The sequence below is a fragment of the Dendrobates tinctorius genome, unplaced genomic scaffold (assembly GCF_039654945.1).
Source record: "Dendrobates tinctorius isolate UK_male_01 unplaced genomic scaffold, ASM3965494v1 ptg000049l, whole genome shotgun sequence".
Lineage (NCBI taxonomy): Eukaryota > Metazoa > Chordata > Amphibia > Anura > Dendrobatidae > Dendrobates > Dendrobates tinctorius.
In genome coordinates this window covers 22,976,974-22,992,504 of record NW_027361717.1, presented here as the reverse complement: position 1 = coordinate 22,992,504, position 15,531 = coordinate 22,976,974, and the positions used below count along the sequence as shown (strand labels likewise).

Genomic DNA, 15,531 nt, shown 5'->3' with positions numbered 1-15,531 from the left:
ACTGGATCTATAGGCTGAATACACTGAAACCCAATGGGTTAAATGAAATTTCTGAAGTGTTTCTTTAATAATCTTGTTATCTTGTTTTTTCTAATCTCCACCAATGTGTCAATTTATCTACAAATTTTAATAAGTTTTAATATACATTTTTATATTTTTTATATTTTTTGATATATGTATATATAATTTCTTTTTATGTTTTTCATTATACATTGTCTCATATGGTTGTATATATATCCTTTTCTTTTCACTGTCCATCACACGTGGTCCTTCACTAATATTTAGGTTTCTTCATATGAAACACAATGGGTTATTTTTCTTCACACTTTCATATTTGGTATCATAATCGTAATTTTTTGTTTTCAATATTTTTTTCTGTCGATTTGGTTTATGCTCCAAGAATACAGACCTTCACTATATCTTGGGAAACAAGTTTTTAACGCGTTCCTTCATATGTTTCATATTTTTTATTGTTTATAGCAGCAAAACTCTTCACAATTATTCACGCACATATATATGCGTTCTTCTATCGCATATAGTTGTATTCCCTTATTTTCAGTATGGTCCCTCACTTTCCTTTGGTCTCCTATTCCCTCATACAAAACACAACGGGTTAATTTTATTTATATATATTTTTTCGGCATCACAAACATATTTTTCGTTTTCAACAATTTTTTACTGGTAGTCCAGTTCACGTTTTTAAAATCTCGGTTCCATACTTTTTCTTTGGAATCAAATTTCCAATGCGTTTTTTCGTTCTTTTTTGGTCCTCAGGTCACATTCTTCATAGGAATTAATTCAAAACTTTTATGGTTTTGTATGTACATGGACACATTTTCCGTTCTCATCTGATGTGTATCTATAGGTTTCCCCTTTTTATTTTTTATTATATATATATATAATCCTTAATAATATTTTTATTAATTTTATTCTATTTCCCCTCCTGAGTGGTGAGTGATCCGGTGATCTCTAGTGCTTTTTTCGGGTGTGTTTCGTCCATCTAGTCGCGCCACTGACTTCATTTGGAATGGCAAGTCAAATAATTGGGACAATTATTTTATTCAATATTTATATTTTTTGTGCAAATCCTTTTACTATATTTTTATTTATTTATATATATATATATATATATATATATACATTTTTATACACATTTTTCGGAGATACAATTTCCTCATGATCGTCTGGCATTACGATGTTCTTCTTTTCCCTTTTCTTTTTTTTTTTCTTTTCTTTTCAATCCGAACACCTTCCCTGGTGTGGTGGTACGTTTGCTGGACTGTGATCTCTTCTCCTTTTTCCCACATTTGTGGGTTCATTCCTTTTCTTTTCTTTTCCCTTTTTTTCTTTCTCCCTTTTCTTCTTTTTTCCTCTATCCGCATTCCATTTCATCTGCAAAATAAAATAAAGATATTAATGTTTTTATTTATCATAGATTAGTTAACTTTAATGAACTTTTCCTGACACTTGAACTATTGTGATCTTTGACCTTTACGGCGCAGCACATGTCTTTCATGGCGCCAAATTTGAATCCTGCATGTATAAATGTGGTGACAGCTCTCTATATTCATGTGTCAACCCCTGAAGAAGTGTTATGCTTCGAAACGCGTAGGGATTAAAGGGTTAACTTTTTTAACCTGGTGTGTTTATGGAATTTGTCTGGTAGCGCACTTGAAAGTCCAAGAATTCATTCCTTAATAACTATGCGTGCTATTGGCAGTCTGTCAGAAGATGTCCATTTTTACATATTAGCTTGTGTTTCACAGTGCCAGAAAGAGTCCATTACTTTTTCAAAAGACTCAGCAGTCAATCATATGTTTTCCCCCCAGAAACGCATTTATGAATATTTCACTGATGTGCAGTGATTAAACAAGGAAATCCATACAGTGTGACACAAAGCAATTATCCACCAGAATCTGAGAGTTACAGTAAATGAGAAACACCACTATGGGAAAAAATAGCTTATTGTCAGAGCATGGGCATGAAGTTCATTACCAGTACAAAACATTAAGCATTTCTTCAAAATATAAGAAGAGTACAGACTTACTTTTGAGAAATGCCGGAAATAAATGCGCAAGTTACCACTAAAGAGTCCACAATTGACTCTCAGTCTTCATTTCTAGTGTCCCCCGCTCAGTAATATTAAGTGATGCCCTATTATCAGCACATAACACCTGTAATAATAACCTGGCACTGGGTGCACACTGAAATAATTGGGGCACACATGGCAGGAGAACCTGGCACCAGTGGAGTTGCTCAGTTTTCTAACTAAACTACACAGATCAATATTCATCCAGTAACGAGATATAATAAACATGTACATCCTCATGGCTGCCAACTGGGTGTTCACAACATTTCCAATTCCTCAATGTTTTTGGTGCATGGGTGATGGCTTTGGAGCTTTATCTTCCCCTAAACATCAGAAAACCAGCATCAGAGAGTCACGAAATTTGTTGCAATTGGTATTTAAGACAAATTCAGACTTTACAGTGTTGTGCCAGGCTTGGGAATTTTCCAAAAATGGGCAGGACTCAGTAAAATGTTGGGGGGGGGCCTACTGCTCCTCGACAGATAAACTATAATGTTCACTCAAATAACGAATACAATGTAGCTGAATTGTGGCTCATGGCTGGTATAGATTTTGTTTTCTGGTGCAAGAACAGCCCAGAGATGAGCCAAATTTCTTATTACATTTGGCACCCCTTACTGTAGTGGGCTAGAGGTGCAAGGCTGGCTTACAAAATGTTAGTCTGAATAAATTCCCAACATGATGGATTCGACATCATGTAAAAAAAGATTGAACAATTGCAGTGGTGCACAGTTCCCATAACTGCTAGTAACATCGTCAGATAGGAGCTGACCGACATGGACAATCACCATCACAAGGGCCGGCCTTCCACAAAAAGGGTTCACGCAGCTGCACACCCCACCATGGGCTATCACCAAATCACGAGATACCAACGAGCCAGAATGGAATTAACTCTGGGTGCAATTTATAAAGGGTTTTGCACCAGTTTTTGTAATAAAAAAAATAATTATATGGCAAATTTTGTAATGAGCTGCATGTGCCTAAAAAGGTGAAGCTTTTTGCATATTTTAGGCTAGTTTCAGACTAGCGTTTCCGGGCGCAGCGCAGGGCTGCCACTAAACCCCGCCCCGGCCACGCCCCCTCCGGTCAGCTCCTCCTCTGATCGCATGACGCTGCATGCGATCATCGTACCCTATATTTAGTGTTGGATAGGCTGGTCGTGCGCTGGCACACTTGCAGGCGCATCCGCCGACACACCCGCCCTTTGGGCGCTGTGCCGAGCACACAAAAATGCAACACAGTGCGTTTGGCGCACGTCGGCGCAGCACCAAAAGGGCGGATGCGCCGGCAAAAGTGCCAGCGCACGACCAGTGTACCCAACGCTAAATATAGGGTACACTGATCGCATGCAGCGTCATGCGATCAGAGGAGGAGCTGACCTGAGGGGGCGCGGCCGGGGCTTAGCGGCAGCGCTGCGCCGGAAATGCTAGTCTGAAACTAGCCTCACACTGTTCTTACAACTTTTAAAAATTGTGTATAATTGTATATGTAGTCAAATTTATGTATTGGTGAATTTTAAAAAGTCACAAAAGTACTCTAACAGTATGGAGCAAGTTACAGAACGTGGAAAATCAGCTCAGGAAAGTGCAGACCTCTGTAGAGTGCTACATAAGTAGATACTAGATATACAAATGTCACAGTTTGCAGTTTTCAGCTGTTTTGAGTTAATGAATTCCATTCTTTTTCTTTTGTTTTAACAAATGTATTGTAGTCCTCACAAAATTATTGGGCACACTTTGAAACATTTTAGAAGAACATGTGACTTTTGGCACTGAATTTTGCAGAAAAGGTTAAAAACATGCCATGTTGAAGAATTTGCAGTAAAAGATCTCAATGTATAAAACAAAAAAAGGGACTGTTTAACGGAAAAAAATGAAAGCAAATGATGAATCGGACTCTAAATCGCTACATAATGGCCAGTGACATGTATCATACTTATCAGGGTGAACATGCACTGTATTTCCAGCATAGATTTCCCTTCTCATTAAACACAAAGATTCGCTAGTATCATGTGCTGTGCTCCAGATGTCTGCATAGTTTTGTGTATGATTTATTAAAACTTAATGTACTAACACAGCCCATGAATCAGTCATACATGCTGTAAAGTCACACTCTATAGGAATGTACTGCGTTCTGCCTCACACAGACAAGTATTGTAAGTATTGCAATGGAGGACTTCTTTTTTTCTAAGGTGAAGCAAATGACAACAGCTATTAGCTATTAGTTACATTCTCCCCCAAGACCATTTTTATAAATATGATGTGCTGCCAATGGTTAGCTAATGGCCCAAGAGCTCCCCCTACTGATAACTAACAGAAATACATCACTTATTCTAGGTTGACAACTCTCCCGTTTCTCCTTGTGGTGACACAATACCAAAGACTTCAGTTCTTTTTAAGAAATAATCTAGCAGATTATCAATAGATATTGTATTATATAAATAGTGGTTTTTAAAGAGTTTTGATAATTAAGGAAATCAAATGCATAAAACTGATCCAGTGGGTGTGACTGCAGAGATGGGGGAACCACAAGTCTGGCTACTACAAGCAAAGTTCAAGTTACACAAGTCAGTAAATGGCTGCGGAGATGGTGAACCAAAAGCCTAGCTCTTCTAGTTTTCCATATCCCATAAATGGCTTCAATAATAAGAAATGCCCTGTAAAATAATGGCAGTCAGGAGTCCTGGACTGACAGAAAATGAAATACTATATAACATTTGTAGTTCTAAACTTTCATAAATTCCTAAGAAAATAAACATCAAATAAAGCTTTTAAACAGAATCAGTTTTTGCTATTCCATCCGAGAGCAGCATGATTTAGGGGCAGAGACCCCAATTCCAGCTATGAATATTAAATTGAATGCAGATATACCAATTTGCTCAATAACCCGCCTCCACCACCGATTGCAGAAGTGATGAGCACACATGCACAAATAAGGTGTTATCTGCGCATGCTCGGGTGCTAACCATGTGACTTCAGCGAGCTCGAAAAATATGTTCAAGTCCTCGCGGCTGCATAAACATTGGCACCCAGCTGTCGGCTTTCCCTCTGCTGGTTATGACAATTACACGGGAGCCCACAGCATTTTTTTCAGAAAAATAACCGCTTATTAAATACACGTACAGTAAGCTGCACACGCTCTGTACCAATTATATTTGTGATTGACATCTGTATATCTATTCTGTGTGTGTATCTATTCTATTGTATTCTGATGGGTCACGCTGTGATTTTATGGTACGCGGCAGACAAAATTTTGGGTTTTCAAGGACATGGGTGTGTAAATTGGACGGCACTTGCATGGACATGCGTTTTTTTCTCACACCCATTGACTTACGTTGGCGAGTCTCATCCGATATACAAGGACAATTGCAGATGAGCGGTGACTCAGATTAACCCCTTAAAGACCAGAGCTTTTTTTCGGTTTTGCGTTTTTGATTTACGCTCCCCTCTTTCCCAGAGCCATAACTTTTTTTATTTTTCTGTCAATATGGCCATGTGACAGCTTATTTTTTGCGGGTCGAGTTGTGCTTTTGAACGACACCATTGATTTTACCATGTCATGTAACAGAAAACGGCAAAAAAATTTGAAATGCGGTGAAATTGCAAAAAAAAAAAAAAAAGTGCAATCCCACACTTGTTTTTTGGTTGACTTTTTTTGCTAGGTTCATTAAATGCTAAAACTGACCTGGCATTATGATTTTCCAGGTCATTAAGAGCTCATAGACACCAAACATGTCAGGGTTCTCTTTTATCTAAGTGGTAAAAAAAAAATTCCAGTTTGCTAAAAAAAAATAAATTGTGCCATATTCCGAGACCCACAGCGTCTCCATTTTTCGTGATCTCAGGTTGGGGGGGAGGCTTATTTTGTGCGTGCCGGGCTGGCGTTTTAATGATACCATTTTTGTGCAGATACTATCTTTTGATCGCCCGTTATTGAATTTTAATGCAATGTTGTGGCGACCAAGAAAAAACAATTCAGGCATTTTGATTTTTTTCTCACTACGCCGTTTAGCGATCGGGTTAATCCTTTTTTTTTTATTGATCGGGCAATTCTGAACGCAGCGATACCCAATATGTGTGATTTTTTTTTTTTTTTATTATTTTATTTTGAATGGGGTGAATGGGGGGTGATTTGAACTTATGTTTTTTATTTGTTTATATTTTTAAAAAACATTTTTTTTCACTTTTGGCATGCTTCAATAGTCTCCATGGGAGGCAAGAAGCTGCCACAACTCGATCGCCTCTGCTACATAGAGGCCATGCTCAGATCACCTCTATGTAGCAGATTTACTGCATTGCTACGAGCGCCGACCACAGGGTGGAGCTCATAGCAATCCGGCATCAACAACCATAGAGGTCTCAAGGAGATCTCTGGTTGTTATGTCAACGAACTGATGACTCCCGATCACCGCCGGAGCCCACATCGAAGCGGGGGATACAGCCATCGGATGTACTATTCTGCCCGATGGCTGAAAGGGGTTAATATTGGTCAGAGTGCAATCCGATTTTTTTTTATCAGATTGCTCTTGTCTGTTTTTCTCCAGATGAGTATGAGTATTATCTGACAGAATTGCAGGGGTGTCAATACTTTTGGCTACAACTGTAGGTGGCCGCACTGATAAGGCATGGAAGTCAAGGACTTCTTAGAAGTAGAATCGGCTCGCCATGTCCTTCACCATAGGGCTCTTCTGATAGAAATTGCATTAGGGGCAGCAAGTGCCGAGCAATTGTCTGCCCAAAGACGCACTGATTACGAAATCTCTGCAGGTAGATCCTGCTCCTGCGCGACCTTGTTTAATGTTTCTGACCATGATATCATAGCCTTGGCTACCCAAGTTGCTGTGAATGAGGGAGCGAGCGCTGACCCTGACGCCTCATATACTGAGCGAGCTAAGCTCCCTATAAGGTGATCCGTGGGATCCTTAATTGAGGAAACACTAGGGACGGATAGCAGGGTCTTAGTGGCTAGGCGCGAAACCGGAGGATCCACCATCAGGGATTCCATCCATTTTTTATGGAGGTTCGGAGCAAACGGATACCTTGTTTCGAGTGACGCTGGAGTATCCAGGTCAAGGGGCTCGTCTGAGTCGCAATCTGAGGTCTGCTCGCTATCAACCACTGGTGACGGGGAGCGAGAAGCAAAACTTACGGATGCCAAGGCACCGGATGGACTGGGCGGAACCGTGTGGATTCGTTTCCCTCGGGTCTGCCTGGAGTGAGAGCGGCCCCTGCAGGCCGGAGGCTCTTGTGAGGTGGAGGTCCCCTCTAAGGCCGGCGAGCCACTGTCCCTGCCCCCACCTGAGGCCTGAAGGGACTCAATTGCCTGAACTGAGACAGTGATAGGGCCCACTCTGGGCGACTTGGCACATTGGTCACGGTCGTAGTGGAGGACGGACACTGAGGTTCTGTTAGGCGTCGGGTCCCGGGTGCTGCACAGCGGGAATCCCGAGCCTTGTCCTCTGCGGTCTGTCCACACCAGCATTGTGGGTTCAGTCACAGTGGAGGGCTCTAGTCGCGTTCGGAGTCACAGGTTTCACATAATTTTTTACTCTGCGCTCGTGGAAAACTGGCCCCACAGGAAATGCATGCGGCATAAAGGAACATGTGCGATTTCCCTTTTCCGGTCATATTGCTGCCAGGCTCAATAACCCCCTCTGTTTTCTATAAGAGGGGTGAGGGAAGGGAGGAGGAGGAAACAAACCCCCTTTTATCACACATAGCGCGGCTCCAGGGTCGGGGTCGCACTTACCCTGATCCTGTGTCCCCATGTGCTCCTGCCGCTGCCTCTGCACTGCGCTGTCCTGCGCTCGTTTCTCCCCCTGAGTAGGCCGACACGTCCTCTCCCAGTCGCGGCCTACCCTGTAATGAGACCAGGGGCTCAATTTGCGCCCTAGCCACGGGGGGCGGCGCCGGAAATGACATCACGCCGGGGGCGGGACTTCCACCCGCAGCCTAGTCACGGCTGAAGCCGCGGGCTAAATTTCTACCCCTGCCCGCCCGCAAGCTGGCGGCCCCACCACCATGGCGATCCCACCGGCCCTTCTCTGAGCCGCTCCATGGACCGACATTCGCGCTGGCGGCCCCCGCCTGGGGGAGGAGGGAGGAAAGGAAATGCTGTGGACAAGGTGAACACAACCTTCCGCCTGGAGCCTTCTCAATGGAGCTCCTGGAATGTTGCCACAGGGCTCTCCCCAGTCCTCCATACCTGTGATAACCTCCGCTACAGATCTAGCGCACCAGGTAGAGGGGATGGGGTAATTTTTTGGACAGTGCAGGCACCCTAGCTCTGTCCCCCCCTGCAGGGGTGAGGAGAAGGACCATCCGCCGCCATGCAACACCGCCGTCTAGCGTTGGTGGAGCAGTGGAGGCCGCACAGACTAGTCTTGTGCCTCTGTGCAAGCCCATGGTTTCAATACCTAGGGGTGGACAGGGCTAAGTCCGGCATTATGTCCCACGTCGCGGGAGAGGATACATGGAGGGATACTCGCACGTGCTCGCCGGTTGATGGTTTGGGGAAATCGGATCCTTTCAATAGGATGCGTTGCCCCTGTCTTATCTTCATAAATTAAAAAAGAAAAATAGAAGTCTGGGTAAAAAGACCCAGATATGTCCCACGGAAAGGATACGCGGAGACGATACTGAACGCGTGCTCGCCCGTTTATGGTTTGGGGAGATCGGACCCTTTCAATAGGATCCGTCGCCCCTGTCTCATCTTCATGGGAAGAAAAAAAGAAAAAAAATAGTCTGGAGACATACAGACGTATGTGCCTCCAAAGGACTATAAGCAAAAAACTAAGTTCCGCCCGCAATAGGGACGAGGGTGTATACGACGGAGGAGAAGCTAACCTCTTTTTTTTCACTTAGTGTCAGACTCCTAGCGAAAGAAGCATTCACCCACAGTATCTGTGTCCCCCAATGAGGCGAAGGAGAAAAAGAAGCAACAGAGATCAGCTCACCTCCTCTCCAGTCTCATCGCATGGATCATGCAGTGCTGCAAGTAGTATGAAGGTGAAGCAGAAGTCCAGCGAGGGTGATATCCATAAAAAAAACAAATGATATTTGAGAGGGAGGCAAGATCACACTAAATATCAAAAAAGAAGCAACAAACATCAGCTCACCTCCTTTCCAGTCCCACCTCTCGGATCATGCAGTGCTGCAAATAGTATGAATGTGAAGCAGAAGTCAAGCGAGGGTGATATCCATAAAAAAAATTATATTTGAGAGAGGAGCAAAATCGCACTAAATATCAAAAAAGAAGCAACATAGATCAGCTCACCTAATCTCCAGTCCCATCGCACGGATCATGCAGTGCTGAAAGTAGCATGAAGGTGAAGCAAAAGTCCAGCGAGGGTGACATCCATAAAAAAGCAAATGATATTTGAGAGGGGAGCAAGATCGCACTAAATATAAAAAAGAAGCAACAAAGATCAGCTCACCACCTCTCCAGTCCCACCGCGCACATCATGCAGTACTGCAAGTAGTATGAAGGTGTAGTAGAAGTCCAGCAAGGGTGATATCCATAAAAAAACAAATAATATTTGAGAGGGGAGCAAGATCGCACTAAATATCAAAAAAGAAGCAACAAAGATCAGCTCACCTACTCTTCAGTCCAACTGCGCAGATAATGCAGTCCTGCAAATACTATGAAAGAGAAACAGAAGTCCAGCGATTGCGTTATACATAAAACAAGAAATGATATTAGAGAGGGGAGCAAGATCGCATTAATATAAAAAAAGAAGCCACATAGATCAGCTCATCTCCTCTCCAGTCCCACTGCACGGATCATGCCTTGGTGCAAGCAGCATGAAGGTGAAGGAGAAGTCCAGCAAGGGTGATATCCATAAAAAAGCAAATGATATTTTAGAGGGGAGCAAGATCGCACTAAATATCAAAAAAGAAGCAACAAAGATCAGCTCACCTCCTCTCCAGTCCCACCGCGCGCATCATGCAGTACTGCAAGTAGTATGAAGGTGAAGCAGAAGTCCAGCGAGGGTGAAATCCAAAAAAAAACAAATGATATTTGAGAGGGGAGCAAGATAGCAGTAAATAACAAAAAAGAAGCAACAAAGATGAGCTCAACTCCTCTTCAGTCCCACCGCGCGGATCATGCCGTGCTGCAGGTAGTATGAAGGCGAAGCAGAAGTCCAGCGAGGGTGATATCCATAAAAAAAACAAATGATATTTAAGGGAGGAGCAAAATCGAAGAAAATATCAAAAAAGAAGCAACAAAGATCACCTCACCTCCACTCCAGTCCCACCACGCAGATCATGCAGTGCTGGAAATAGTAATGAAGGTGAAGCAGAAGCCAGCGAGCGTGCTATCCTTAAGACAAGAAATGATATTTGAGAGGGGAGCAAGATCGCATTAATATAAAAAAAGAAGCAACAAAGATCAGCTCATCTCCTCTCCAGTCTCACCGCATGGATCATGCAGTGCTGGAAGTAGTATGAAAGTGAAGCAGAAGTCCGGCGAGGGTGATATCCATAAAAAAAACAAATGATATTTGAGAGGGGTGCAAGATCGCACTAAATATCAAAAAAGAAGCAACAAAGATCAGCTCACCTCCTCTCCAGTCCCACCGCGCGCATCATGCAGTACGGCAAGTAGTATGAAGGTGAAGCAGAAGTCCAGCGAGGGTGATATCCATTAAAAAAACAAATGATATTTGAGAGGGGAGAAAGATCGCACTAAATATCAAAAAAGAAGCAACAAAGATCAGCTCACCTCCTCTTCAGTCCCACCGCGCGGATCGATCAGTGTTGCAGGTAGTATGAAGGTGAAGCAGAAGTCCAGCGAGGGTGATATCCATTAAAAAAACAAATATTTGAGAGGGGAGAAAGATTGAAATAAAATATAAAAAAAGAAGCAACAAAGATCAGCTCACCTCCTCTCCAGTCCCACTGCGCGGATCATGCAGTGCTGCAAATAATATGAAGGTGAAGCAGAAGTCCAGCGAGGGTGTTATCCATAAAAAAAAGAAGTGATATTAGAGAGGGGAGCAAGATCACATTAATATCAAAAAAGAAGCAACACAGATCAGCTCACCTCCTCTCCAGTCCCACTGCACGGATCATACCGTGGTGCAAGTAGTCTCAAGGTGAAGGAGAAGTCCAGCAAGGATGATATCCATAAAAAAAAACAAATCATATTTTAGAGGGGAGCAAGATCACACTAAATATCAAGAAGGAAGCAACAAAGATCAGCTCACCTCCTCTCCAGTCCCACTGCATGGATCATGCAGTGCTGCAAGAAGTATGAAGGTGAAGCAGAAGTCCAGCGAGGGTGATATTCATAAAAAAAAAGATATTTGAGAGGGGAGCAACATTGCGCTAAATGTCAAAAAAGAAGCAACAAAGATCAGCTCACCTCCTCTCCAGTCCCACCTCTCGGATCAAGCAGAGCTGCATATAGTATGAATGTGAAGCAGAAGTCAAGCGAGGGTGATATTAATAAAATAACAAATGATATTTGAGAGGGGAGCAAAATCGCACCAAATATCAAAAAAGCAACAAAGATCAACTCACCTCCTCTCCAGTCCCACCGCACGCATCATGCAGTACTGCAAGTAGTATGAAGGTGAAGCAGAAGTCCAGCGAGGGTGAAATCCATAAAAAAACAAATGATATTTGAGAGGGGAGCAAGATCGCTGTAAATAACAAAAAAGAAGCAACAAAGATCAGCTCAACTCCTCTTCAGTCCCACCGCGCGGATCATGCAGTGCTGCAGGTAGTATGAAGGTGAAGCAGAAGTCCAGCGAGGGTGATATCCATAAAAAAAAAATGATATTTAAGGGAGGAGCAAAATCGAAGTACCGTATATACTCGAGTATAAGCCGATCCGAGTATAAGCCGACCCCCCTATTTTTGCCACAAAAAACTGGGAAAACGTATTGACTCGTGTATAAGCCGAGGGTGCACAGTGAGTGGCCTGTTATCTGCAGTGTGTGGCCCCAGTTATGATGCACAGTGAGTGGCCCCAGTTATGATGCACAGTGAGTGGCCCCAGCTTTTCTGCACAGTGAGTGGCCCCAGTTATGCACAGTGAGTGGCCCCAGCTTTGCTGCACAGTGAGTGGCCACAGTTATGCACAGTGAGTGGCCCCAGTTATGCACAGTGAGTGGCCCCAGTTATGCACAGTGAGTGGCCCCAGTTATGCTGCACAGTGAGTGGCCCCAGTTATGCTGCACAGTGAGTGGCCCCAGTTATGCTGCACAGTGAGTGGCCCCAGTTATGCTGCACAGTGAGTGGCCCCAGTTATGCTGCACAGTGAGTGGCCCCAGCTTTTCTGCACAGTGAGTGGCCCCAGCTTTTCTGCACAGTGAGTGGCCCCAGCTATCTGCACAGTGAGTGGCCCCAGTTATCTGCACAGTGAGTGGCCCCAGTTATCTGCACAGTGAGTGGCCCCAGTTATCTGCACAGTGAGTGGCCCCAGCTTTGCTGCACAGTGAGTGGCCCCAGTTATCTGCACAGTGAGTGGCCCCAGCTTTGCTGCACAGTGAGTGGCCCCAGCTTTGCTGCACAGTGAGTGGCCCCAGCTTTGCTGCACAGTGAGTGGCCCCAGCTTTTCTGCACAGTGAGTGGCCCCAGCTTTTCTGCACAGTGAGTGGCCCCAGCTTTGCTGCACAGTGAGTGGCCCCAGCTTTGCTGCACAGTGAGTGGCCCCAGCTTTGCTGCACAGTGAGTGGCCCCAGCTTTTCTGCACAGTGAGTGGCCCCAGCTTTTCTGCACAGTGAGTGGCCCCAGCTTTGCTGCACAGTGAGTGGCCCCAGTTATCTGCAAAGTGAGTGGCCCCAGTTATGATGCACAGTGTGTGGCCCCATCATGTTGCTGCTGCCGCTGCCTCCCTTACAAAAAAACCCAAAAACCTGTATACTCACCTCAGTCGCTGCCCCCTGCTCATCAGCGTTGCGCTCTGCAGTGACTGTGCAGGCAGAGAGCGATAGCGCCCTCTGACCTGATTGTCACTGCAGAGGACGCAAGACAGCAGAGCGCAGGGACAGGTGACTATGCCTCCCCACCCCCCGTTCATACTCACCGGGTCCTGGCACTCGTCTCTGCATCTCCACTGCTTGTTCCATGTTGTCGGCGCTGCTCTCTTCCTGGTTCAGCGGTCACGTGGTACCCGCTCATTAAATATGCACATATTTAATGAGCGGGTACCATTTGACAGCTGAAGCAGGAAGAGAGCAGCACCGACAACATAAAACAAGCAGTGGAGCTGCAGAGAAGGGTGAGTATGATCTGACACCCCCGCTCCCCCTCCCCTGCCGATCCCCCCCGGTATATGACTCGTGTATAAGCCGAGAGGGGGACTTTCAGCCCCAAAAAATGGGCTGAAAATCTCGGCTTATACACGAGTATATACGGTAAATAAAAAAAAGATACAACAAAGATCACCTCACCTCCTCTCCAGTCCCACCACGCGGATCATGCAGTGCTGCAAATAGAAATGAAGGTGAAGCAGAAGTCAAGCGAGTGTGTTATCCTTAAAAAAAAAATGATATTTGAGAGGGGAGCAAGATCGCATTAATATAAAAAAAGAAGCAACAAAGATCAGCTCACCTCCTCTCCAGTCTCACCGCATAGATCATGCAGTGCTGCAAGTAGTATGAAAGTGAAGCAGAAGTCCGGCGAGGGTGATATCCATAAAAAAACAAATGATATTTGAGAGGGGAGCAAGATCGCACTAAATATCAAAAAAGAAGCAACAAAGATCAGCTCACCTCCTCTCCAGACCCACCGCGCGCATCATGCAGTACGGCAAGTAGTATGAAGGTGAAGCAGAAGTCCAGCGAGGGTGATATTCATAAAAAAAATTTGATATTTGAGAGGGGTGCAAGATCACACTAAATATCAAAAAAGAAGCAGCAAAGATCAGCTCACCTACTCTTCAGTCCCACCGCGCAGATCATGCAGTGCTGCAAATAGTATGAAGGTGAAGCAGAAGTCCAGCGAGGGTGTTATCCATGAAAAAAGAAATGATATTTGAGAGGGGAGCAAGATTGCATTAATATCAAAAAAGAAGCAACACAGATCAGCTCACCTCCTCTCCAGTCCCACTGCACGGATCATGCCGTGGTGCAAGTAGTATGAAGGTGAAGGAGAAGTCCAGCAAGGGTGATATCCATAAAAAAAAATATGATATTTTAGAGGGAAGCAAGATCGCACTAAATATAAAAAAAGAAGCAACAAAAAACAGCTCACCTCCTCTCCAGTCCCACCGCACGCATCATGCAGTACTGCAAGTAGTATGAAGGTGAAGCAGAAGTCCAGCAACGGTGATATCCATAAAAAAACAAATGATATTTGAGAGGGGAGCAAGATCGCACTAAATATCAAAAAAGAAGCAACAAAGATCAGCTCACCTCCTCTTCAGTACCACCGTGTGGATCAATCAATGTTGCAGGTAGTATGAAGGTGAAGCACAAGTCCACCGAGGGTGATATCCATAAAAAAACAAATGATATTTGAGAGGGGAGAAAGATCAAAGTAAATATCAAAAAAGAAGCAACAAAGATCAGCTCACCTCCTCTCCAGTCCCACCGCGCGGATCATGCAGTGCTGCAAGTAGTATGAAGGTGAAGCAGAAGTCCAGCGAGGTTGATATCCATAAAAAACAAATGTTATTTGAGAGGGGAGCAAGATCGCACTAAATATAAAAAAGAAGCAACAAAGATGAGCTCACCTCCTCTCCAGTCCCTCTGCACGGATCATGCAGTGCTGCAAGTAGTATGAAGGTGAAGCAGAAGTTCAGCGAGGGTGAAATACATAAAAAACAAATGATATTTGAGAGGGGAGCAAGATTGCATTAATATCAAAAAAGAAGCAACAAACATCAGCTCACCTCCTCACCAGTCTCAGCGTGTGCATAATGCAGTACGGCAAGTAGTATGAAGGTGAAGCAGAAGTCCAGCGAGGGTGATATCCATAAAAAAAAATATTTCAGAGAGGAGCAAAAGCGCATTAAATATCAAAAAAGAGGCAACATAGATCAGCTCACCTCCTCTCCAGTCCCACCGCACGGATCATGCAGTGCTGCAAGTAGTATGAAGGTGAAGCAGAAGTCCAGCGAGGGTGAAATCCATAAAAAAAAATGATATTTGAGAGGGGAGCAAGATTGCATTAATATCAAAAAAGAAGCAACAAAGATCAGCTCACCTCCTCTCCAGTCCCACTGCACGGATCATGCAGTGCTGCAAGTAGTATGAAGGTAAAGCAGAAGTCCAGCGAGCGTGAAATCCATAAAAAAACAAAGGATATTTGAGAGGGGAGCAAGATTGCATTAATATCAAAAAAGAAGCAACAAATATCAGATCACCTGCTCTCCAGTCCCACCGCGCGGATCATGCAGTGCTGCAAATAGTATGTAGGTGAAGCAGAAGTCCAGTGAGGGTGTTATCCATAAAAAAGAAATGATATTAGAGAGGGGAGCAAGATTGCATT

At 44.2% G+C, this 15,531-nt stretch overlaps 1 long non-coding RNA gene across 1 annotated transcript; it reads right to left on the bottom strand.

The window, feature by feature from the left end:
- Positions 1–1,164: 1,164 nt before the first annotated feature.
- Positions 1,165–12,589, bottom strand: LOC141091141 (uncharacterized). The gene is made up of 4 exons (XR_012232428.1): positions 9,365–12,589; positions 9,207–9,241; positions 9,045–9,079; positions 1,165–1,392 (listed from the first exon to the last, which is right to left on the bottom strand). It is a non-coding gene; the product is annotated as an uncharacterized lncRNA (long non-coding RNA).
- Between the last annotated feature and the right edge of the window lie 2,942 nt (positions 12,590–15,531).